Below are 23850 nucleotides of genomic sequence, written 5' to 3'. Positions count from 1 at the left end.
TTACCAATACTAAATCTTATCACCCGAAATCCCATGTCCGGGTGTTTCCTTCCTTCTACTACTAACAATGTTGTCTCAGAAAAGAACACGTACTTCCCACCTGAACTGCAATTCTAAGCTCGCTTGCCCGGCTTATTGGCCTGTATCTAGCGAAAAGTCCCGTTAGGAAATAGACGCCAGCAGCGAGCAACAAGCGTAAAAAAGAAGAAGCCCTTCTCGAACGCGTTGATGATGATGACGCTTTGGCTGACAAAGCAGCGGGATACAAGACACTGGCTGATTGGCCCACCAATTGGGAAGCAGAGAAGATTCAAAATAAGGTATAAAAGAAAAGTGCATTCGCTCGCAGAGCATTCAGTGTTTTTTATACCACCACTAGAAATTCGCGGTTATTTGAATAGATCGTTTTCTTACTAAGTGCCGGTTTGATGAGAAGATTTTGCCAAGGAATGGTATGCAAGGCCGATTATTTATCCAAAATAGTTGATGTGAGAATTTTGGACATATGTACCTTTAAGGCATGGCCAAGTCAAGTTCTACGTCCACTTAGCGGTTATGTCACAGACATTACCCACTGTTCGTTTTTTGATAATTTGTTCTGAAAATCTTTCAGAAATTCTTTCCACTCCAGAAATTTCCTTCAGGAATAATTTAGAAAATTACTCCATTCACTACTTTTGCCATTCCTCCAGGGATTCCTTCGCAAAATCCTCTGAAGAGGCCTTTGTAAATTCATCCGGATATTTCTTCAGAACTTACCTTTGCTTTTAGTAAAACCATTTAAAAAATCTTCTGAAATTGCTGCAGGAATTATTCCGGGAATTTTGTTGTAAGATTTTTTTTTCGAAATTTATTAAAGAATGAAATAGAAAATTATCGAATTATCGAATTATCGGAATTATCGAAAAGGTTTCAAACGGAAATGTCAAAGGAATTTCCAGATGAACTTTCCGACGAAACTCTTGAAGTAATTTCTGAATGATTCGTAAAAGAATATCTGAATGAAAATTTCCAAAAGAATTTCTAAAGGAATCTTCGAAAGTCTTGAGAAGGTTCTAATTAAATTCCCGGAGGAATGTCCGAAGGAATTTTCGCAATAATTGAAATTTTGAAGACATCCTAAGCAGTGGTTCTCTATCTGGGGTCAGGGATTGAACTTATCATTTCATTATCATTTAGTATTCAACCAATAACTCATTCTGGAGGCGGAATTCCGAAAAGTGTTGTATGACGGACTTCTAGCGCTATTTCCCCTCTACAACTTTGTCTAAGGGTACATTGATCTATGTCTAATATTAACAGAGTGAATCGCTAGTATCACTCAACGTACTAAATGATAATAAGCGTTATTATCATTTAGTATATTAAATGATACTAGCGTGTCACGCTGTTAATATTAAACATAGAGCAATGCACCCTTAGACAGAGGCCCAGAAGCCCCCTTTCAAGAGGACCGGAAGTCTCCTTTAAAGAGGCCCAGAAGCCTTCTTTGAAAAGGCCCAGAAGCTTTCTTTCAAGAGGTTCGGAAGCTTCCTTCCAAGAGGCCCGGAATCCTTTTATCAAGAGGCACGAAAGCGTCCTTTCAAGAGGCTCTGAAGCCTCCTTTCAAGAGGCCCGGAAGCCTCCTTTCAAGAGGCCCGGAAGCCTCCTTTCAAGAGGCCCGGAAGCCTCCTTTCAAGAGGACCGGAAGCCTCCTTTCAAGAGGCCTGGAAGCCTCCTTTCAAGAGGCCCGGAAGCCTCCTTTCAAGAGGCCCGGAAGCCTCCTTTCAAGAAGCCCGGAAGCCTCCTTTCAAGAGGCCCGGAAGCCTCCTTTCAAGAGGCCCGGAAGCCTCCTTTCAAGAGGCCCGGAAGCCTCCTTTCAAGAGGCCCGGAAGCCTCCTTTCAAGAGGCCCGGAAGCCTCCTTTCAAGAGGCCCGGAAGCCTCCTTTCAAGAGGCCCTGGAAGTCAAGAGGCCTGGAAGCCTCCTTTCAAGAGGCCTGGAAGCCTCCTTTCAAGAGGCTCGGAAGCCTCCTTTCAAGAGGCCCGGAAGCCTCCTTTCAAGAGGCCCGGAAGCCTCCTTTCAAGAGGCCCGGAGGCCTCCTTTCAAGAGGCCCGGAGGCCTCCTTTCAAGAGGGCCGGAGGCCTCCTTTCAAGAGGCCCGGAGGCCTCCTTTCAAGAGGCCCGGAGGCCTCCTTTCAAGAGGCCCGGAGGCCTCCTTTCAAGAGGCCCGGAGGCCTCCTTTCAAGAGGCCCGGAGGCCTCCTTTCAAGAGGCCCGGAGGCCTCCTTTCAAGAGGCCCGGAGGCCTCCTTTCAAGAGGCCCGGAGGCCTCCTTTCAAGAGGCCCGGAGGCCCGGAGGCCTCCTTTCAAGGAAGCTTTCTTTCAAGAGGCCCGGAGGCCTCCTTTCAAGATGCCCGGAAGCCTCCTTTCAAGAGGCCCGGAGGCCTCCTTTCAAGAGGCCCGGAGGCCTCCTTTCAAGAGGCCCGGAGGCCTCCTTTCAAGAGCCCCGGAGGCCTCCTCTCAAGAGGCCCGGAGGCCTCCTTTCAAGAGGCCCGGAGGCCTCCTCTCAAGAGGCCCGGAGGCCTCCTTTCAAGAGGCCCGGAGGCCTCCTTTCATGAGGCCCGGAGGCCTCCTTTCAAGAGGCCCGGAGGCCTCCTCTCAAGAGGCCCGGAGGCCTCCTTTCAAGAGGCCCGGAGGCCTCCTCTTAAGAGGCCCGGAGGCCTCCTTTCAAGAGCCCTGGAGGCCTCCTTTCAAGAGCCCTGGAGGCCTCCTTTCAAGAGCCCTGGAGGCCTCCTTTCAAGAGGCCCGGAGGCCTCCTTTCAAGAGGCCCGGAGGCCTCCTTTCAAGAGGCCCGGAGGCCTCTTTTCAAGAGGCCCGGAGGCCTCCTTTCAAGAGGCCCGGAGGCCTCCTTTCAAGAGGGCCCGGAGGCCTCCCTTTCAAGAGGCCCGGAGGCCTCCTTTCAAGAGGCCCGGAGGCCTTTTTGCGAGAGGCCCGGAGGCCTCCTTTCAAGAGGCCCTGGAGGCCTCCTTTCAAGAGGCCTGAGGCCTCCTTTCAAGAGGCCCAGGCCTCCTTTCAAGAGGCCCGGAGGCCTCCTTTCAAGAGGCCCGGAGGCCTCCTTTCAAGAGGCCCGGAGGCCTCCTTTCAAGAGGCCCGGAGGCCTCCTTTCAAGAGGCCCGGAGGCCTCCTTTCAAGAGGCCCGGAGGCCTCCTTTCAAGAGACCCGGAGGCCTCCTTTCAAGAGACCCGGAGGCCTCCTTTCAAGAGACCCGGAGGCCTCCTTTCAAGAGGCCCGGAGGCCTCCTTTCAAGAGACCCGGAGGCCTCCTTTCAAGAGGCCCGGAGGCCTCCTTTCAAGAGGCCCGGAGGCCTCCTTTCAAGAGGCCCGGAGGCCTCCTTTCAAGAGGCCCGGAGGCCTCCTTTCAAGAGGCCCGGAGGCCTCCTTTCAAGAGGCCCGGAGGCCTCCTTTCAAGAGGCCCGGAGGCCTCCTTTCAAGAGGCCCGGAGGCCTCCTTTCAAGAGGCCCGGAGGCCTCCTTTCAAGAGGCCCGGAGGCCTCCTTTCAAGAGGCCCGGAGGCCTCCTTTCAAGAGGCCCGGAGGCCTCCTTTCAAGAGGCCCGGAGGCCTCCTTTCAAGAGGCCCGGAGGCCTCCTTTCAAGAGGCCCGGAGGCCTCCTTTCAAGAGGCCCGGAGGCCTCCTTTCAAGAGGCCCGGAGGCCTCCTTTCAAGAGGCCCGGAGGCCTCCTTTCAAGAGGCCCGGAGGCCTCCTTTCAAGAGGCCCGGAAAGCCTCCTTTCAAGAGGCCCGGAGGCCTCCTTTCAAGAGGCCCGGAGGCCTCCTTTCAAGAGGCCCGGAGGCCTCCTTTCAAAAGGCCCGGAGGCCTCCTTTCAAGATGCCCGGAGGCCTCCTTTCAAGAGGCCCGGAGGCCTCCTTTCAAGAGGCCCGGAGGCCTCCTTTCAAGAGGCCCGGAGGCCTCCTTTCAAGAGGCCCGGAGGCCTCCTTTCAAGAGGCCCGGAGGCCTCCTTTCAAGAGGCTCGGAGGCCTCCTTTCAAGAGGCCCGGAGGCCTCCTTTCAAGAGGCCCGGAGGCCTCCTTTCAAGAGGCCCGGAGGCCTCCTTTCAAGAGGCCCGGAAGCTAATAGTTTGATTTCAGCAGGAATTTCAAAGACAATTTCCAAAGAAAATACTCATAAAAAAAGGAATTTTGATGATGACAATGGATCGATCGACGCGATTTTATGTTTCGTTTGCTAATCATTTGGTTTTCGGCGAGAAATAAAACAAATGTTTGCCAGATTGTCCGGACGTTTCGGTCGATTCACTGGCCTTCGACCATCTTCTGCGGACTAATCTTCTTGCCGCTTCCTTACTCTAAGACGGCCATTACTACTACTCAGTAGTATTTCTCGCCGAAAACCAATCGATTAGCAAACGAAATATAAAAGGAATTTTACTAAAGAAGTTTTGGAAAGTTTTCCTGAAATAATTTCAGTAGGTATTCTTAAAGGAATTTCTGAATGGCTTTCCGTAGAAATTTCAAACAAATTTCCAATGGAATTCATGAAGGAATTCCTAAAGGGTTTACCGAAGGAATTTCTAAAAGAATTTTGAAAGAAATTCTTAAATAATTTGTAAAGCAATTCTCGAAGGAATTTTCGAAGAAATTTCAAATGGTATTTCCAAAAATAATTTGGGCTTTCCAAGGAATTCCCGAAGACATTTTATAAGGATTTTTCCTAATACTATTTCCGAAGGTATACCTTAAACAATTTCCGTAGGTATACCTGAAGGATTTTCCAAAGGTATTTCCGAAGAATTTTCAAAAGGAATTAAGATTGATTACTTTCAGCGATAGTAATTTTCATAAGTAGCAAATACTTTGCTGCTCCTACATCCGACGTTTCGGTTAATTTATTTAACCTTCTTCAAAGGGTGAGGAAGAAGATTAAATAAATTACATGAAATGTCGGATGTAGGAGCAACAAAGTATTTGCTACTTATTAAGACTGCTATAACCGAAAGATAATAGCAAATATTCAGTCGTCAACCCATAGATAATGAATTCTGGAAATTTCTGGAAGAATTCGTTAACGGGCTTTCCGAACGGAATTCCAAAATTAAATTCGGAATGAACTTCCCACATTCTTAAATTTTTGCAAAAATGTCTTTGGACATTCCTTCAAGAACTCTTTCGGAATTTCTAAAGATTTCCTCTGAAAATCCTCCGGAAATTACTTCGGAGAAAAATCCATAAATTTCTTCTAAAATTTCCGTAATATTCTTTCGAAAATTCAAAGAGGAAATTATAAGAAAATTTCGGAAGGATTTTAGAATTTTTTTCAGTATCTACAACACATACGGAAATTATTTTAGCATGATCTTTGGAAATTCCTTTACAAATTGCTTCGGAATATATTTTATCAATTCTGATAGTACTTTTCCAAGAAATTTCCCTCAGGCTTTTTTTAGAACGATCTCCAGGAATTCTTTCAAAAATTCTTTTTGGTATTCCTTCGGTAATTTCTCCGGGGTTTTAGAGCAACTCTTACAGAGATTCATTTTGAAATTCTTTGGAAATTTCCTTTAAAAATCCTTTTGAATTTGTTTTGGGAATCGATCGTTAATTTTATTTGGAGTTTATTTTTGGAATCTCTTCGAGAAATTGTAGAAATTCTTTACGAAATTTTCTCCTTTGATATTTCCGTTAAAAGCTCCTCAGAAAATTTCTTTGGGATTTCTTATTTCATTCTTCCATATTTTTCGGAAGAATTTTCTTAACAATATTTCCAGAATAATTCTACAGGAATTTTGGAAGGAATTTAACATTGGAATTTCAGGAGAAATTTGCAAAGGCCTTTCGGGAGCTTTTACGAAAAATCCCTACAAAACTACAAGAGGAATTTTACAAATTATTTCTGGAGTAATTCCCGAAAGAATTTCTGTAGGTTTTTCTGGACAAATTTTAGAAGAAATTCCTGGAGAAATTTCCAAATGAACTTCAGGTGTAAAAAAGGATTTCAGGATTTCAGGAGAAAAAAACTAAAAATAGAATAATATTTTGTATCACCCTAATTTAATTACCGCACCATTCAAAACACAAGATAATGCATTATATCTTCTCTCGTTATCACCAGTTCGCTCGTCCACCTGTATGTAATTGTTATAACTTGAACAATAAACTAATCAGTTCCCATCCATCCATACGCGCGCGTAGATGAGATAGCTGTTTCGATCGTTTGTTGAAGAAACTAAATAGAGATTTTGGTTTTGTTTTACCCTGCAATAAAGTGTCGTGATCAGTGCTCATTCCGAAGTCCGTTCAAAGTGGTATCCTGTCGGAACATCTGGATTGCAGTCGATCCATCCGATTCAATCAATCCATCCATTCTTCGGATATTTACGAGAATTCCTTGGAAATTTACTTCACGAGTTGCTTCGGAGTTTTCTTCAGTAATCATTCAGGTGACATTTCATGAATTTATTCAAAAGTTCGTATGGAAAATCCTACCCAAGGTATTAATTCGGTTAGTGACCCATAAATTCGTTCATCATGAACTTCTTCTCTCTCCTCAAAGAATTTCTTCAATAATCCTCCGCAAATAAATAATTACTATAGAAATTTCCGATAGTTTCGGAAGGAATACTAAATTATTTTTTGAATTGGGAGATTTTGGAAAATCATTCCAATGAATTTCTAGAGACCTTTTCAATAAATTAGACGATTGCATTGCATTTGATAAACAATTGCCTGACATTTTTTAATCGATTTACTTGATTTATTAAGGATACTCCTCGCGGAATCCAATAAGCAATTTTGTTTACCAGAAGATAATGGAAGCAACGCACAACTGTCATTTTTAATGTTTCAGCTTTGCTGCGTCGCAGCATGCGTGAAATAATAAAAATGACAGTTGTGCGTTACTTCCGTATCGATTGGTGTGCCCTTGAAAACGCGAGTACTTTGAAATTTGGATTCCGTGAGGAGTGCCCTTAACGCCTCCAATTGTAGTTCTCACTACTGACGCCAAATTATATATGAACTAATTACGCCAAAAATGCTGGTGCCTCACCATTACCAGAGCTCTGGCGCCGCCTGTGCCTTCTACTCGGAAGTCAACACGGAGATGCTAATTTCGATGCAAATGTTGATTATGTGCATAGCTTCACTAAATTTCATTACAAAAAATAAGTCAAATATGTAACTGGGTAAATTCACACCAACTTCATTTGTTCATGTCTTATTTTGTTTACCAGAAGATAAATTACGTGACGTGAACGCTGGAATCTCGGTCGTCACTCGCGACCAGAACCCTGCTTGCTAGCGTGTCGGGTGTGGTTGCCTACCGGCCTAATGATGACATGCATGGTATTCTCCATGACGATTAATTCTCGTCATGTTATGTTCAGCGAGAGGGCCACGCGACAACATCTCAATTACTCCGTCAGCTGATGCTGTGCTGGAGCTCGTGCGGTGCGCTGTGACGCCGCTGCTGTTCAGCAGCAAAAATCGAGAAACTGCGCTTTGACAATAGTCAAATGTGACAGCCTCATCATCACGACATGGTGATTATTCCTCGTCTAATTGTACCAGATGATAATCATGATGACGTTGGCGGTGTTTACCATGAAATCAAGATATGTACACTGCTTGTCTTGGGAAGTAGTGAAATGGCGACGATGCATAATCCTTTAAAATGTACCATCCGGATGATGTGCTAAAAAGTGGGAAATTACTTTGTCTGTGATAAGACATTTCGAAAATAAATACGGAGAGAATGGATCGATGAAAATTTCATGTAATTATTTACCTTTGATTGCTTTAATGAGGTTCAACGCTTTTTTGTTGAACACTATTTTTCACAGCACGAAGATCCAAGATATTGCCCAAATTCCTGCAATTTACGATTAAGTACAAGAATAGAACTAAACAAAAGCTAGTTTTATATTTTACTGTTCTTACTAAGTTGAATGACACAATAAGTTGCATTGCGTAAGAACAGTAAACGATACAATCTAAGTATGATTGAACCCTGCTCAGACCTTGGTAGCTGTTTATAACGGCAACATTCAACTTTGTCTCAATTGCTTCAATTCAAGTGAGTCTGCAAATGTGAATTTTCCTCCCGACAGCTATTTACGGACAAAATGGGAGCAAGTACTCAATCTGGCTCTGGCAATTTAACCCCCACGAACAGACTGCACCAAAAGTGCTGATGCGACTTTATTGTAGCGTTCTTCTTCAATCGCCTATCGGTCGCTCGGTTGGTCACCTGCTGTTCCCGGTCCCCGGTGGTAGCGATTGTTGGGACCGTGTCCAAATTGATCTTTAAATTGCCCAACGGGCAGTTTACGCAAACCTCTATAGAGCCCCATGTGCCATCGCCTCTCAGGTTGCACCGGTTTATTTTACGGTGGTGGCGGCAAAGCCTTGGCTTGACCTAGTTCGAACTCGATTAGCAATTGTGTTGCGTAACTGTAGGGCGCAGTAGGTAGCCGAGGTACGATTTATTGACATATGCGATTGATAAGACTGGAGCCAAGCGCTATTCAATTCAAGTGCCGGTGAATTGCGATTTATTTGTACAATGATCATAATAAAGTTCGTATTGAACGGTATGATACAGGTAGTTTGAAACTGTCGGTGCTATTAAATTCAAGAAATTTTGCCTGGATGGTCTGAAACTCTTTTCAAAATGGAGCAACATTCAATAAGCTGTTTTAGGGGGAAACGCCGTTTGGCCGATCTCATTAGGCTGAAAGTCATTTGGGCGAAAAGGTCATTCAGCCGAATTGGTCGTTTGACCAAACAGGAAATTTGGTGGAATAACGGGTGGCCTCTAAATAGCGGGAATGGGAAGAATGGCTCGAGAAGAAAACTACAAAGAAGAACAGTTCAATATGATATACGTTATATAAAGAGTTGGTGTTAGTCTTATAACTTACAACAATGAATAATAGCATATGGTCCGTGGTCCGCCGTGCGGCGTAGTTAAATCTTGCAGGTATCACATGACCGCTGGATGAGTGCCATTTCCGAATGATGCTTCTGATCCTATTGATGAGTTGCTTCGTGTCTTTGGCTTTCCAATCACCATTGTATACAATAGAGCTCAGTAGACAAACATCTTTTTAAAGTTTTCGAAACATTTTCACGCTTAAAATTTGTCCGCCGTGTAGTTTTCCCACGATCTTTGTTCGCTTGAAAGAATTGTACAATGCGCGCCGCAGTACTTCTTGTTTTGATGGCATGTTTTAAACAACTGAACATGTTGGAGTAAAAGTGTGTGGGCGACAATTTTCTGAACATTCTAAGGATTCATTCATATAAGAAAATATTACTCTGAAAGCATTAATGTTCTCATAAAAAAGTATTGGAGTATTGAAATTGGCCACCCGTTAGGTCTCCGGGCAGAAGCCATGAACAGAATAACTGAACATGATATGGACTTGATTGATATAAGGGATGAAAAATCAGACAACAATATCAAAAATTTGCACCGAAATATCATTTAAATAGCAAAATATGCTATGGATAAGAACAAACTAATGACACATGATATTCATCACTTATTACAAATAGCATAACTTGATATTTTAATGATATTTCAGTGCAAATTTTTGATATTGTTGCCTGATATTTTATCTCTTATATCAATCATATCCATATCTCATTTTGCTATCTTATCAACATTAGATATTATTGAGCTATTTTCGTCTACTCGGGTCATTAGCCGAAAATGCCGTTTGGCAAAAAGGACCACTGTGAATGGACTTAACCACGAGCGTCTTCTTTTTTCACGATTCTTCTTCTTTTCACCCGAAAAAATGACATCCGCTGCGGGCCGATGAATATTTGAGTGAATTCGAAGCTTTTAGTTAACCGGATGTTCACGTTGATGTTCATTTTTTGTAAACTTTGCCCTCAGATGAGGTTTTCTTCTTACTGAAAATCGACGCGTGACGTCATCGTGGTTTAGTTCTTAGTGACAAGAGAAATAAGGAGCGAGAGTGAGGCCTCTCAGTTCTAACTTTGCACTTCTTACTTTTCACAGTGAGAAGTGAGTAATGAGGAATGAGTAGTATGAAGTGAGTAAATAATACGAAAATAAAGAAGTGCGAAATAAGACGAGGGGAATGATAAGTTAGAAGTGTCTCAATTCTCACTCCTCATTTCTCACTTCTCAATCACTTCCGTGTAAAAAAAGTTTTTAGTTTAAAATTTGAAAATCCGTGTAAAAAAGTTTTATGATTTCTCGACAAATCATACAAAACGGAGCAACTTTGCAAAAATTTTGTATGGGATTTTTTTTACACGCCCGTGTAAAAAAACCGTGTAAAAACAGAATCGGGTGTACCCGAAACACGTTTACCTGAATATAACATAAACCTGAAAGTCATTTACCCGAATGACATTCACCCGGTATATGTTATAATACCCAAAAAATAATTCTTATCTTCTTCTATATCTCGCGCTTAGGACCATAAGAGATCGATTTCTCTTGTACGATTTTTTAATTCGTTAATTACTCAACTATATTTATAGCTACAAACATTATTGTTACTTCTGGTGCAAGCTACAACTATCCTTTAACGTCCCGAATTATGAAATCAAAGGCAAACTGTTGAAATTCGCTGCATTGATAAAAAGAAAACATCGGTGAAGAGAAATCGACCAATGCAGTTACGTTCCTATGATCATAAGCGCGAGATGTATAAAAATAAGTTTGAAATTCGTTTGAGACACAACAACTCACGAACGGGTTGACCGATTTGTGCGGTTTTCTGACTAATCGATTCGTCTTGCGTTCCGCTGTGTTTATATATACTAAAAGTTTGCAGATTTGACGGGTAAAGTTGAAAAATTGTCAAAATACAATATTAGGGAGAGTTGGGAGAAAACCCAATGCAAACAAAACAACCCAAACAAAACATAATCTATAGTGCGGCGCTGCAAGTCAACGATTGACAGATAGAATGCAAAATAATACAACCCCCAAGCAAGCGTTCAACTAGTATATATTGCTTTTTGCATTGAAACTTTTCGTTTCGTCGTTGAAGACAATGACAATTGTCTTCAGCGACTGCTTCCCCGATAGACCTTTTATAGAGTAGAGTGGGGCAAGAGTGCGCGTGGGGTAGGAGTACGTTTTCGATTTTTTGAAGTTATAAAAAAAGATAAACTAGCAGCACTGCATCAGTTTGATAGGTATTCTGACCAACAATTGTTATGTGTAATTGTAAACGATTTGAATAAACAACAAGGGAGATATGAAGATAGTTAATTTTCTGGTCATTTTGCTAAAAATAATTGTGTTTTCGTAACAAGTATTCCAATACCATCTATACGTTCAATCAGGTGAACATTGTATCATTTCGATGACCTATTGTATAGAGTACTTTGTGGTGCAGAACATTAATTCGGTTGGTTTTCCAAGAAGTCAAAACCATTAACTGAATAAATTTTGGAGTAAAAGGGGTAAAAGTACGCAGTAACGGATGGGGCAAGAGTACGCATGTGAACCTTTAAGTTCTGGTGTCAAGCCCGTATCTCCGGCCGAAATAAGACTAGTTCCACAGCGTAAAGGTCCAGAACAAAGAAAAAAGGGACAGAAATCGAAAATTATCACAAATTCTCCCTTTAAAAATATGTAATTTGGTGTTAGAAAGGACTTAGCGAACAAAGCACTGAAACGAAATAATAAAATTGTGTTTGATATTGTTTTACACCTCAACATAGTCCGAAAACACAATCTCATCTGAATGATAATAATTTAATCAAAAGAAACATCCATAAATTACGCAACGCTGAGCTGGGAGGGTTGCGAAATGTATAACGATTCAGATTTTTTAGAGGATTCAAACAAAAAGTGTTAGATAGCGGGGAGGGGTGATGAAATGGTCAAATTTTCCGTTACGTAATTAGTGATCTTTCTTTAAAGAAAATTCCTTTCTTCAAGTTACGGTAAACCTCGTATATTTTTACTTCTGTAGTTTTTTTTTGTATATAATAAAAAATAAAATTGTTTTCGTATGAAAGTTCATATATCTAGGACCCTCCCCCTTTCAGAGTTACGTAATCTTTAAAGATTCTATAATATACTTTCAATAAACATCAATTAAATGTTATTTACTCTTATTTTTGTTAATATATACTTAAAATACATGATTGGAAAAATGCGTACTCTTACCCCACCCGATGCGCACTCTTACCCCACCGGTGGGGTAAGAGTGCGTTTTGAACATGTCTTGTAATAAGGGATCTACTAAAGCGAATTAAAATAATTTCAATATGTTTGCCACTGGGTAACGTATAGGAAGAGTACACGAATCGTCGACATTGATATGATATGCAGAAGCTTGCTTCATAAGGGCTACATGATCGATTGAAAACTAAGTACTCTTGCCTCACTTTGCTCTACATGTTTTTCACTCATACATGAATAATACTATCAAAACTTGCATTTGACAATGAAAAACTCAGCTAAAAGCTCTTTTTTTTACATCGGTGCACTCACACAAACAATCGACATTAATTGTCAAAAATCAGGGTTACCAACTTTATAACTTTCCCCTTGTCGCCGTGTCTTGAGCTGAGTGCTCGGTGCGGAAACCCTAAGGTGGGAATAAAATTTTGGGATTTATGCGCAATAAATAAATTTATAAATTTCGTCATTGTAAATTGTGCATGGATTTTGCCTATGTATTTTGTAGTTTGATTTTCGAAATGGCTTTCAGTCCTGCATAATAGACTAACGCAAAATGAACTCCCCCAAGAAATTATGACGTTTGAGCGGGTCGCATAATGAACGCAAAATGAACTTTTGTTCGAGAAGACGACCCGCTCAAATGTCAAAATCCATCGGGTGAGTGAATTCGATGAACCCCTGCATAAGTCTATAACGTTGACAATTGTACTCCATTGCACTATGGCCCTGGATACAGATTTACGCGGGAGGATGCATTTTACGCCAAAACTATATTTTTTTAGAAAAAATGTTGTTCTACAAAATTTTTCGGAATAGTAAGGCCATCGATATGGTGCTATAAAAAATAGGGTGACCCATTATATTTTTTTTTCACGGAATACATGTAATGTTCTACAAAATTGTAGCGCAGATTATTCCAATAAATTTAGCAAAGAAAACTTTTTTGTAGCTCTTAAGTTGGCTGATTTAGAGCAACTTTACCAACTTGGATTAGGGATTCCCTAAAAAACAGTATTTTTGATCTACTTTTTTTGTTTTCGATTTTTTGGAAAAGTCGTCTTCGGGTGACTTTTAGAGCTCAAAAAAAAATGCAATTTTTGATGTACAAATATGCTCAATATCTTTTGCGGATCAAAAGTTATAATCGTTTTTCTGTCGAAACTACGTTTTTTTTTTCAAAAGTCGATTTCTCCGATTAGGACAGATCAACGGCATTTGAAAGAGCTACTCATATTCTTTGTTATGTCAAAAAATGTTCTTCAAAGTTGTTCTGGATACTTGGGCACTTGATGTCGGGTTATCGAAAAATAGGGTGGCACGTTTTATGAAAACGTGATGAAAAATATTTTTATATTTAGCGGAATATTGACATAAAATGTTCTACAAAATTGTAGCGCAGCTTTTCACAATCAACTTTGCCATATAAACTGGCAAAGGCTCACTTATTTGGAACAATTTTACTTACTAGTATTAGGGTGTCACTCGAAAAACAATAATTTTGATTTGCTTATTTAATTTTTTATTTTTCACGAATGTCACCTTCTAAAGACTTTTGGGACTCGTGTTTTGCTCTAAGAACATCGTCTGTATCTGTTGTCGAGTTATATCAATTTATTTTAAAAATATGACATTAGGTCGACACAAATATTTAAAAACAATTATGTCTCCCCCCTCGGTTTTTTTTGCCAAAAAAAAATATTTTGAGCGGGCAACAAAACAGATTCGGGCAATTTTGAGGGTTTTCAAAACATTCTTTAACTTTAACAAATCCGAGAAGTTTTATTGATTTTTTCCATTTTAGTATTTATTTTTTATTGTCCCACCCTTGACCTTTTGAGACCAGTAGGGCATACATTAAATTAAGTATTTGTAACGGCCTTAGTAAAATTACCAAAACATGAAAAAAAAAATATATATCTCCAATATTTTGATTTCATAACAATGTACCATTTTTTAACTTTTAAACGCAACGGCCGATCATTATCAAATTAAATAGTAATCAACAAGGCTTTACCCCCTGTCGAATGAAACTTGTTGCAAGAAATTCGGTTAAGGATTACTATATGAAAAATTATCTAATGTTTTTTAGATTTTGTGCACACACATACACAATACACATATACATACACACGGACAGACAGACATGTGCTCAGCAGATACCTCCAAAACTGGGGTAGGAAGGACCTGGAAAGGTCCGTCCACCCAGGAAAGACGGTGGTAAGGGGTTACGGCAGGCTGAGAGCTCTCAGCAGCCCCAGACCAGGGAAATAGAGGGGGATGACGCCTCCTGGACCCCGGTCAAGAACAAGAGGAAACCGAAGACGTCAAGGGCCGAAAAGAAGACCCAGGCGAATGAGGGTAACAAGAAGCCGAGGGTAGGCACCAATCGCTCCAGGGGTGATGCCCTAGTCATCAAGACGGACGAAGCTAAGTACTCGGACGTCTTGAAGGCGATGAGGAGTGACGTCAAGCTCGGTGAACTCGGCGCCGACGTACGTCGAAGACGCACCCGAACGGGCGAGATGATCCTCGAGCTGAAGCGGGGCGTCTCGCAAAAGGGCGCCGCCTACAAGAAGTTGACGGAGGAAGTCCTAGGCGAGACGGTCAAGGTGAGGGCACTCACGACGGAGGTGAATCTAAGGGTTAAAGACCTGGACGAGATCACCGAAGTCGAAGAGCTCGTCACGGCACTGCGGCGACAGTGTGAAGTGGAGACGCCCACCGCAGCCGTTCGGCTACGGAAAGGTCCGGCAGGGACGCAGGTAGCATTGGTTCGGCTATCTGCAGCGGATGCCTCCAATGTAGTCAAGTTAGGGAGCGTCAAGGTGGGATGGTCGGTGTGCCCTGTGGGCATATACGAGCAACCTAAAGTTTGCTTCAAGTGCCTGGAACCGGGCCACAAGCAGTGGGACTGCAAAGGCCCTGACAGAAGCAATCTCTGCCGACTGCGGATTGGAGGGACATAAGGCACAATGCTGCACGAACCCTCCCAATTGTTTGATTTGTTCCAGCAAAGCTGCGAACAGCAAGCACCCCATGGGGGTTTGAAGTGCCGGCGTTTAAGCGTGCTGCAAAATCACAGTGCAGGTAACGCAGCTAAACCTGAACCACTGTGATGCAGCCCAGGAACTGCTGTGTCAGACAGTTGCTGAATGGGGTACGGATATCGCCATCATAGCAAATGCCAGGAACAGTAATTGGGTCACCGATGGGTCTAAAATGGCGGCGATATGGACAACGGGGAAATACCCAGTCCAAGAGTTGGTGTCTTCGACACACGAGGGCTTCCTCATTGCCAAAGTCAACGGGGTCTTCTTCTGCAGCTGCTATGCGCCTCCTCGATGGTCGATCGAGCAGTTCGGTCGTATGCTAGATTGTTTGACGGCTAACCTGATGGGGCGTAGGCCGGTGATGATAACGGGGGACTTCAACGCTTGGGCCGTGGAATGGGGGAACCGTTCCACGAATCAACGGGGGCAGATCCTGCTGGAATCAGATGATGGCTACACTCACAGCGACTACCTGGCGGTTCGCTACAGTATCGACTATACGACCAGCATTCAGCGGACGGAAAAAGGGGCGAGGCCTAGCCCTCGTATGTGGAAGACATCGTACTTCGACGACGAGGTGTTTAAGGAAGCGCTCCACAGCGAGCACAATACTCCCGGTCTGAGCGGCGAGCAGCTGGTAACAGTACTCTCGCGTGCATGCGATGCCACCATGCCTAGGAAAGTTCACTCTAGGAATGGGAGGCCACCGACTTACTGGTGGACTCAAGCAATTGCGAACCTGCGCCGCGCCTGCCTACGGGCAAGGAGGCGGATGCAACGAGCACGCACAGAAGAGGAGCGTGTTGAACGACTGGTGGCGGTCGTGGCTGCTAGAGCCGCTCTGAAGACAGAGATTAGATCAAGCAAAAAGCCTGCTTCGAGGGCCTGTGTCAAAGTGCCAACGCGAATCCATGGGGAAGCCTATAGGGTCGTAATGGCCAAGACACGCGGGGCTCTTCCCACGTCACGACCCAAATCCCTGGCCTCCCTTTGTGGAGCTGCCAGGGGCCAGGATGGCCAACGAGGGAAGAGTAACTGTGGCGGAAATTGCGGGGATTGCACAGTCCCTTAGGGTAGGTAAAGGTAAAGAACCTGGCTATCAAAGCGGCCATTGCTGAGGCTCCCGAGATGTTCAGATCTGTCATGCAGAGATGCCTGGACGAGGGAGTCTTCCCTGAAGCATGGAAAAGGCAAAGCTTGGTCCTATTGCCGAAGGAGGGAAAACCACCGGGGGATCCGTCGGCATATAGACCAACCCGAGTAGACGAAAATAGCTCAATAATATCAAATATTGATTAGATAACAAAATGAGATATGGACTTGTTGATATAAGAGATAAAAGATCAGACAACAATATCAATATTTTGCACTAAAATATCATGAGGAGATCAATATATGCTATTTGTAAGAAGTGATCAATATCATGTGCCATTAGTTTGTTCTTGATATTTAAATGATATTTCGGTGCAAATTTTTGATATTGTTGCCTGTTCTTTTATCTCTTATATCAATCAAGTCCACATCATGTTTTGTTATTCTGTTCATGGCTTCTGCCCGGGTATACCTGCTTGATACGGCGGGGAAGGTGCTCGAGAAGATCATCCTCAACAGGTTGTTTATATGCACGGAGGGTGCGGATGGTCTATCGAGTAACCGGTTTGGCTTCCGAAAGGGTAAGTCGACCGTAGACGCTATCTTGTCGGTTACCAAATCCGCGGAGATAGCTATCCAGCGTAAGAGGAGGGGAGTTCGCTATTGTGAAGTAGTGACTTTCGACGTGAGGAATGCATTCAAAAGTGCCAGTTGGGCAGCTATGCACTCCTGTATCTTGGAACTCCCGAGTACCTGTACAAGATTCTCGGAAGCTACTTCCAGAATCGAGTACTGGTATATACGAGGCGAACCGGTCCAGGGCCGAAAACCTCATTAATAAAGATAAAAAAAAAACTGGTATACGACACTGAGGCGGGTCGGAAGTGCGTTGACATAACCTCAGGGGTTCCGCAAGGTTCCATACTGGGTACGGTGTTATGGAACGTCATGTACGACGGTGTCTTGAGGTTGAAGTTCCCGGTGGGCGTGGTAATCGTCGGCTTCGCTGACGATATTACGCTGGAGGTCAACGGCGAATCGATCGAAGAGGTGGAGTTGACTGCAGTCCACTCGATCGCAATTGTTGAGGAGTGGATGAGTTCCAGGAAGTTAGAACTGGCTCACGACAATACTGAGGTGGTTGTTGTTAACAACCGAAAGTCGGAGCAACAAGCGGTGATAAGAGGCAACTGCGCGGTCACCTGTGAACACTCCATCAAACTCGACGTACTCGGGTAATGATCGACGATAAGCTCACCTTTGGTAGCCACGTCAATTAAGCCTGCAAGCATGCGTCCACAGCTGTAGTGGTCTTGTCCCGGATGATGTCCAATAGCTCTGCGGTTTATGCCAGCAAGAGCAAACTTCTGGCTAGTGTCGCTCTGTCCATACTGAGGTATGGGGGGCCAGCTTGGGGTACGGCCCTGCGTATTAACTGCTACAGAACGAAAGAAAGTACTTAGAGGCTCATGTACCTAAGAGTTGCGAGCGCGTACCGTATCGCACGATGCACTTTGCGTCATCACCGGTATGATGCCTATTGACATCGTTATCGGTGAAGACATAGAGCTTCGAAATGCGCGGCCCGAGAGGCATCCGTAGGACTGTCAGGTTGGCCTCAATGGTCAAATGGCAGCGTGCGTGGGACAGTTCCACTAAGGGTAGATGGACACATAGGTTGATACCGGAGATAGGTACGTGGGTCAAGAGGCGCCATGAGGAAATCACTTTCCACCTGACCCAGGTCCTTACAGGCCATGGTTGCTTCAGACAGTATCTACACCGGTTCGGACAATCGACCTCGCCCGAGTGTCCGGTGTGCGCAGGTTTAGAGGAAACGGCGGAACACGTGTTGTTCGTGTGCCCACGTTTTCGCACAATGCGTGACCACATGCTTGCCACATGTGGTCTGGACAATACCCCGGACAACCTAGTTCGGAGGATGTGTAGAGATGAAGTTGGCTGAGTCGATTGGTTTATAATACTATGGGCCTTCGAGGCTTCTATAAAAAGTTCGTTTGCGGAGTGAAATGATAGGCTTTGATGCGCAAAAGATATTGAGCATATTTGTACATCAAAAATTGCATTTTTTTGAGCTCCTCAAGTCACCCGAAGACGACTTTTCCGAAAAATCTAAAACAAAAAAAGTAGATCAAAAATACTGTTTTGAGGGACACTAAAAATTGCTCTAAATCAGCCAACTTAAGAGTTACAGAAAAAGTTTTTTTTTGCTAAATTTATTGGAATAAACTGCGCTACAATTTTTTGTAGAACATTACATGGTAGTATTCCGGGACAGAAAAAAAAATACTTCAAATTTATATATAAGGTACACTGGGGGAAGTGGAAAAATGGGGTAAGTGTAAAAATCGACTCGAAAAATTTCAATTTTACAGACTTTACAGTTTTTACCACACCATAACATTGGGAAAAAATATAGTTTAATGTTCAAACTAATGCTATTTTAAAATCTGTGTTAAACTTACACTAACACAGTTTACGCTGGAACTGTCATTTTAGGTTTCGTGAAAAGTTAATTTTTGCATTCATAAAATCAATTCTTACGTGCATAAATTGTCTCTTTTTCCAGTGATTTTGCACCACAGGTGACCATTACAATACAATTAAACTAATCACATTCAATTTGTAGTGGTTGGTACCATGAAAGAAAATAATTTAAGGATTTTACACTTACCCCTGATATCGAACACTGCGGGGGAAGTGGATAATGTTCTGATTACGCAATTTTTCCTTCCCTTCATGGTTTATTTCGATTGCTTTGAATCTTAATATGTTCCTTCTTTGTTATCCTTGTTATTTCAGTGGTGTTTGGACTAATATACATAAGAAAACGCCTGATTAATCCACCTATCGGTATGTATACCTTTCACATGTTTTACATATAAAAAAAAATTCATGAGAGAGATAAAAATAGCACTGATAGGTAAATATATTCCATAATACATATTCATTTATATTCATAACAAGTTTCGCCGTTGAATGCAATTTGTTGCGAACAAATCGTGTAGGGACAAGTGCATGAAAATAGGAGATATTTTTGTACGTGTTTTGCGCACACACATACATACAAACACGCACACACAGACATCACCTCAATTCGTTAAATTAAGTTGCTTAGTTTATAACCCTGTAAGCCCCATTTTTCCTATAAAAACGTCATCTTTGTGGCGAACCTATAGATTTTACGTACACTTAATGTTCGAGAAGGCAAAACCAGCCCTCCACTACATATTACAAGAATTCCTTGGAGACCTATTCCTTTAATCCAATGAAATTATTCAGCAAAAGATACTCAGAGCAATTACCGTCTTGATTTTAATCATTTATCACTGCTCATCACAATTGAAGGTCAAGATAACTTGGGTTTTCCACTTACCCCATTCCGCTAGGGTAAGTGGAAAAATAACTCCTAAATTTCAAATATATTTTTATAAATTTCAAGCGACTAAAATGGTATGAATTATCGCACAGTTGGTGCAAATTGGACTGTTTTTGAGAGCCCATAATGATTTAATGCATTTAGATCATTTAAATTCCTTTTACAATAATTTGAACATGAATTATCGATTTTTCCTTTTCCACTTCCCCCAGTGTACCTTAATGGGCCACCCTATTTTTTGATAGCACTATAATGATGGCCTCACTATTCCGAACAATTTTGTGGAATACCATTTTTTTTCTAAAAAATATATGTAGTTTTGGAGTGAAATGCATCTTTCCGCCTAAATCTGTATGCTGGATCATAGTGCTTTGCCTTCTTCAAATAGTCGCGTCCGCCCGGTATAAGGCGAAGCGAGGCGATAATGCCTTCCTAAAAAGAACACGTTTGTCCGGTATAAGGTGAAAGAATGAGTTACACTGCAGTATAATAAAACCAGGAAACATTTCGTATACGTTACGATTTGCTGATCGATAGTTTTCGGAAATTAGACACTGAGATGGCCAAAACCGGTACACTTACCCTACTGGTTCCTTTGATATCGTAATCACACAAACAATCCATTCGAAACCCCAAAAACAAACAAAAAGTTTGCCTATATTGCAAGAGGAAAGCCAATTCCATATTATATTTAGCTGCTTTGTTTTATTGCAATTTAACAACACACTCTTAAACATTAAAAAGAGGTTGCGGAAACATCACGAATGAGCCTTTCTTTTTTATTCAATAGAGTTTAGTTTAAATTTCAACGAAGCACAATCGCCGCTGACGCTATACAATCCAACATTGATTATTAAATCGGAATTTTAATTCAGTACTTTGTCGTACGTTTCAAATGATTCCAAATTTCGGCGCTTACCACAGTCGAAATCATTATTCTTATTTAATTCAACTGGTATTTAAGTATGCTATGTTCATCGAGGGGACTTAGATTCTCACTTTTCACCCCCCCGTCAAATATTTGTATGGGAAAAATCCATAACGGAAAGAATTTTCACGATTATCACGTAGCGATCTACATATTCATTGGATGCTATGCTCCTCTGCTGCGCCGATTATTGAGGGGAGTCAGTCAGATCTAGGCAGGAGTCTATTTCTCACATGGGATCAATTAACAGCGGACGGGAGGTGCAAACTATTTTATGATAATGGATGAGAAAGAGAGAATGTGGCTGCTGCCAATACTGCGGTAGAAAAGTTACGGGAGCGTGACCAACATTGGGTGTTTTTTTTATCATTCACCAGCCAGACGTGCAGCCTGAGCAAAGAGTTCTGTGCCGTAGCATAATAATCGCGGATGCTTTCCGACAGCAATAGTGCTGGCTGGCTGGATGAGGGGGAGATTCTAAATGAAACTCTTTCGCTTTGAACGAGTAAGTCAGCTCTTGCTGGCTGTTCCGATGGGCGGCGGACTGTTAATAAAATAATTGGCAACAGAATCGCAGATATGTAGGGTGAGAGCAGAGCAATGGTTCAAGTTCTGGATTCTTCGTGTGGTACGTTCCATTCATTGGACCATAATGATACACTAACTGGCCGACTGTCTATCCATTATTGTGAAACCACATGTTCCGTATGGTTTTGGTTGATCATTTTTTCTTGAGTGGCTCCCATGAATTGCATCTTTTTTTTTTTGCGTGATTCACACTGCAACCGAACCGAAGCAGCCCTTCCATTTCCTTTTTTGCAGAGATTATGAAATTTTCACACAATCATAATTGCTTCATTTTCACTGATACTCTTCTGGCATCCAATCAATTTCAATGCAATTTATCTTCACCTTAGCCTTTCCGCTACCGATTCTCACTGAAAGCTTATAATGCGCTGCACTTTGGACTGCGGAGAAAATATCACTTTTTCACTCTACGCCCTATAGCGCCCTAACCACCCAACACGACGTTTTTCGCACTAGATTTTCACTATTAAATCCACTGACTATTACTCGATGTACCGTTCTGGTCGCTGTTGCTTACTATACCTCGTCTAGCGGAGTCGATATGCACGGCCAACAGACACAGGAAGAAGAGAAAAAATCTATCTTTATATTTCCTCCAACTGGTGGTAACGACCGTCCGTAGGTAAACCGAAAGCCACGGATTAGAACACTTCCACACGCGTCGCCGGAAAACAACGAACTGAGTGCAGCGCATGGGTTGGCGGACGGCGACGGCTACCACGATAGACGGTCGCTGATGCGATGACGGCTATGGTGACGGCGACGCTGAGGCCGGATGAATTTTCAATCAAGAAGGTCTCAGACCAAGAGCATGCGGTATTTCGTTTTTAGATGGTATGTGCAAGACATTATGTTAGCTTTAACGCAAGCACATAGTGCTCAGAGTGCTTGTTGAATAATAAGGAATTTTACATACAAAATCATTATAATTATATTATATTTTACATTATACTTTGATTCAAACCTCTATAGATTACCATTTTTCTCAAATCACTCATCAGCATTCTACGGAGAACAGTAGAATGAATTGGATTTGATTACTATTTTTAATTTGATATTTAAAAAAAAAAAATATCTCTATTCATGGGCGGTCCCCTCAACTGGAAGAATGAATGAGTACCTACCAACACTTACAGCACCGCCACTCGCGTGAATGAGGTGGCGTCGGGAGGAAAATCCATTTTCCTCATTGTTTGGCTTCATCGTGCGAGAGCAGAGCATGCGCGTCTTTGGCGTGTCTCTCGTGGTCGTTCGAGGCGTTGAAGAGAGATGACGTTGTTGCTTTTTTCTGAACAATTTAGAAAACGATTGTGAAGTATATCTACATTACATTTGTGTTGTACACATATTGATGATTGGCAGGTTTGTTTTGTTTGGGTGGACTATATGCCGGTATACTGGCAGTTGATGTCATCCGATTGATGCAATTAATATATTCGCTACTTGAATGATGACCGTTACGATACGGAGACGTTATGGAATGGTATGGAATATAAATGATTAAAATTAGGCGCAATTTACTAAACTGCGACATACTTAACAAACAACTAGACTTGTGCGTCACCGCCGCTGCCGTCAAAAATGAATCGGCGGGACGCCTCATGAAAGTTGTGCAACGCGTATTGCTATAGAAAAGACTATTTTAATTATTTCTGTGATTAGCAGGAATACGACTTATGTCAGAAATACAGTTTCTGGGGGAACAACAATACTGGAAGACTTTATAGAGGTATTTGCTATGGGTTATTTGAAGGGGCTAGCGAGGCCTGGGCGTAGCCAAGGGGGGGCCGGGGGGGGGGGCCGTCGCTCCCCCATAAATTGTGGGAAGATTGAACGGGTACTGAAATGAATTCCCTCAAACATGTGCACTTTACGATCCAATCATATACAGAAATAGGTGGTTGAAATTCAAAAAATTCCCAAAACTTATTAGGGCATCCAGGATCCATAATATATGAAAGTTCAAAACAACTCGAAACATTTCGGACTCAAAAATTCTCCTTGAAATCCTTCTAGAAGCTCCCCTGGGAACTTCTAAATTCCTCCGGAAAGTTATCCACAAATTCCTCTGAAAATCGTTCGAAAATCCTTCTCATGTAATTGTAATTCCTCCCCCACTATTTTTTTTTAGGAAATTGACGATGAAATTCCTTGAAGATATCTTTTCTTCTCTCCAAGATTTACTTCTAGATATTTCTTCGGCTATTCTCTCTTCAGGAAGAATCCGGCATTTCCTTCCAGCCACCAGCCAATAGCTCCCGCAACAATACATACGGAATTTCTTCCCAAAATTCTACCAGAAGTTTCTTTAAAAATTTCTGACGGAAATCCTCCGATTTAGCTCCATAATTTCACTTGTAAATCTATAAGAAATTCCTTCGGAAATTCTTCTAGGAACTTCTCCGGGCATTCCTCTCGGAACTCTTCCTTTAATTCCTACGGGATTACTTCCAGGAAATTTTCCGGAAATACCTCCAAACATTCAATAGCGAAATCATCTAGCATTCCAATCTGGAATTCTTTTGGCAATTACTTCAGAATATCCTTCAAGAAATCCTCTAGAAATATCTTCATGAATTTCTCCTGGAATTCGTCCAAGTATTTCCCCAGAAATTCTTAC

General features: G+C 42.3%; 1 protein-coding gene across 5 annotated transcripts in view; it reads right to left on the bottom strand.

Moving 5' to 3' along the window:
• The window catches only part of LOC134220371 (dihydropyrimidinase), a 117671-nt gene extending 95766 nt beyond the window's left edge, over positions 1-21905 (bottom strand). For 3 of the 5 annotated variants that reach the window (XM_062699418.1, XM_062699421.1, XM_062699422.1), the window contains exon 1: positions 21555-21905. The gene's annotated coding sequence lies outside the window, so the exon portion shown is untranslated. The remainder of the gene's footprint in view (positions 1-21554) is intronic. The other 2 variants (XM_062699420.1, XM_062699419.1) reach the window with 2 other exon arrangements.
• Positions 21906-23850: the final 1945 nt, after the last annotated feature.

Source organism: Armigeres subalbatus, chromosome 3, assembly GCF_024139115.2.
Source record: "Armigeres subalbatus isolate Guangzhou_Male chromosome 3, GZ_Asu_2, whole genome shotgun sequence".
NCBI classification, from domain to species: domain Eukaryota; kingdom Metazoa; phylum Arthropoda; class Insecta; order Diptera; family Culicidae; genus Armigeres; species Armigeres subalbatus.
This window is presented reverse-complemented; position numbering and strand designations above follow the sequence as displayed.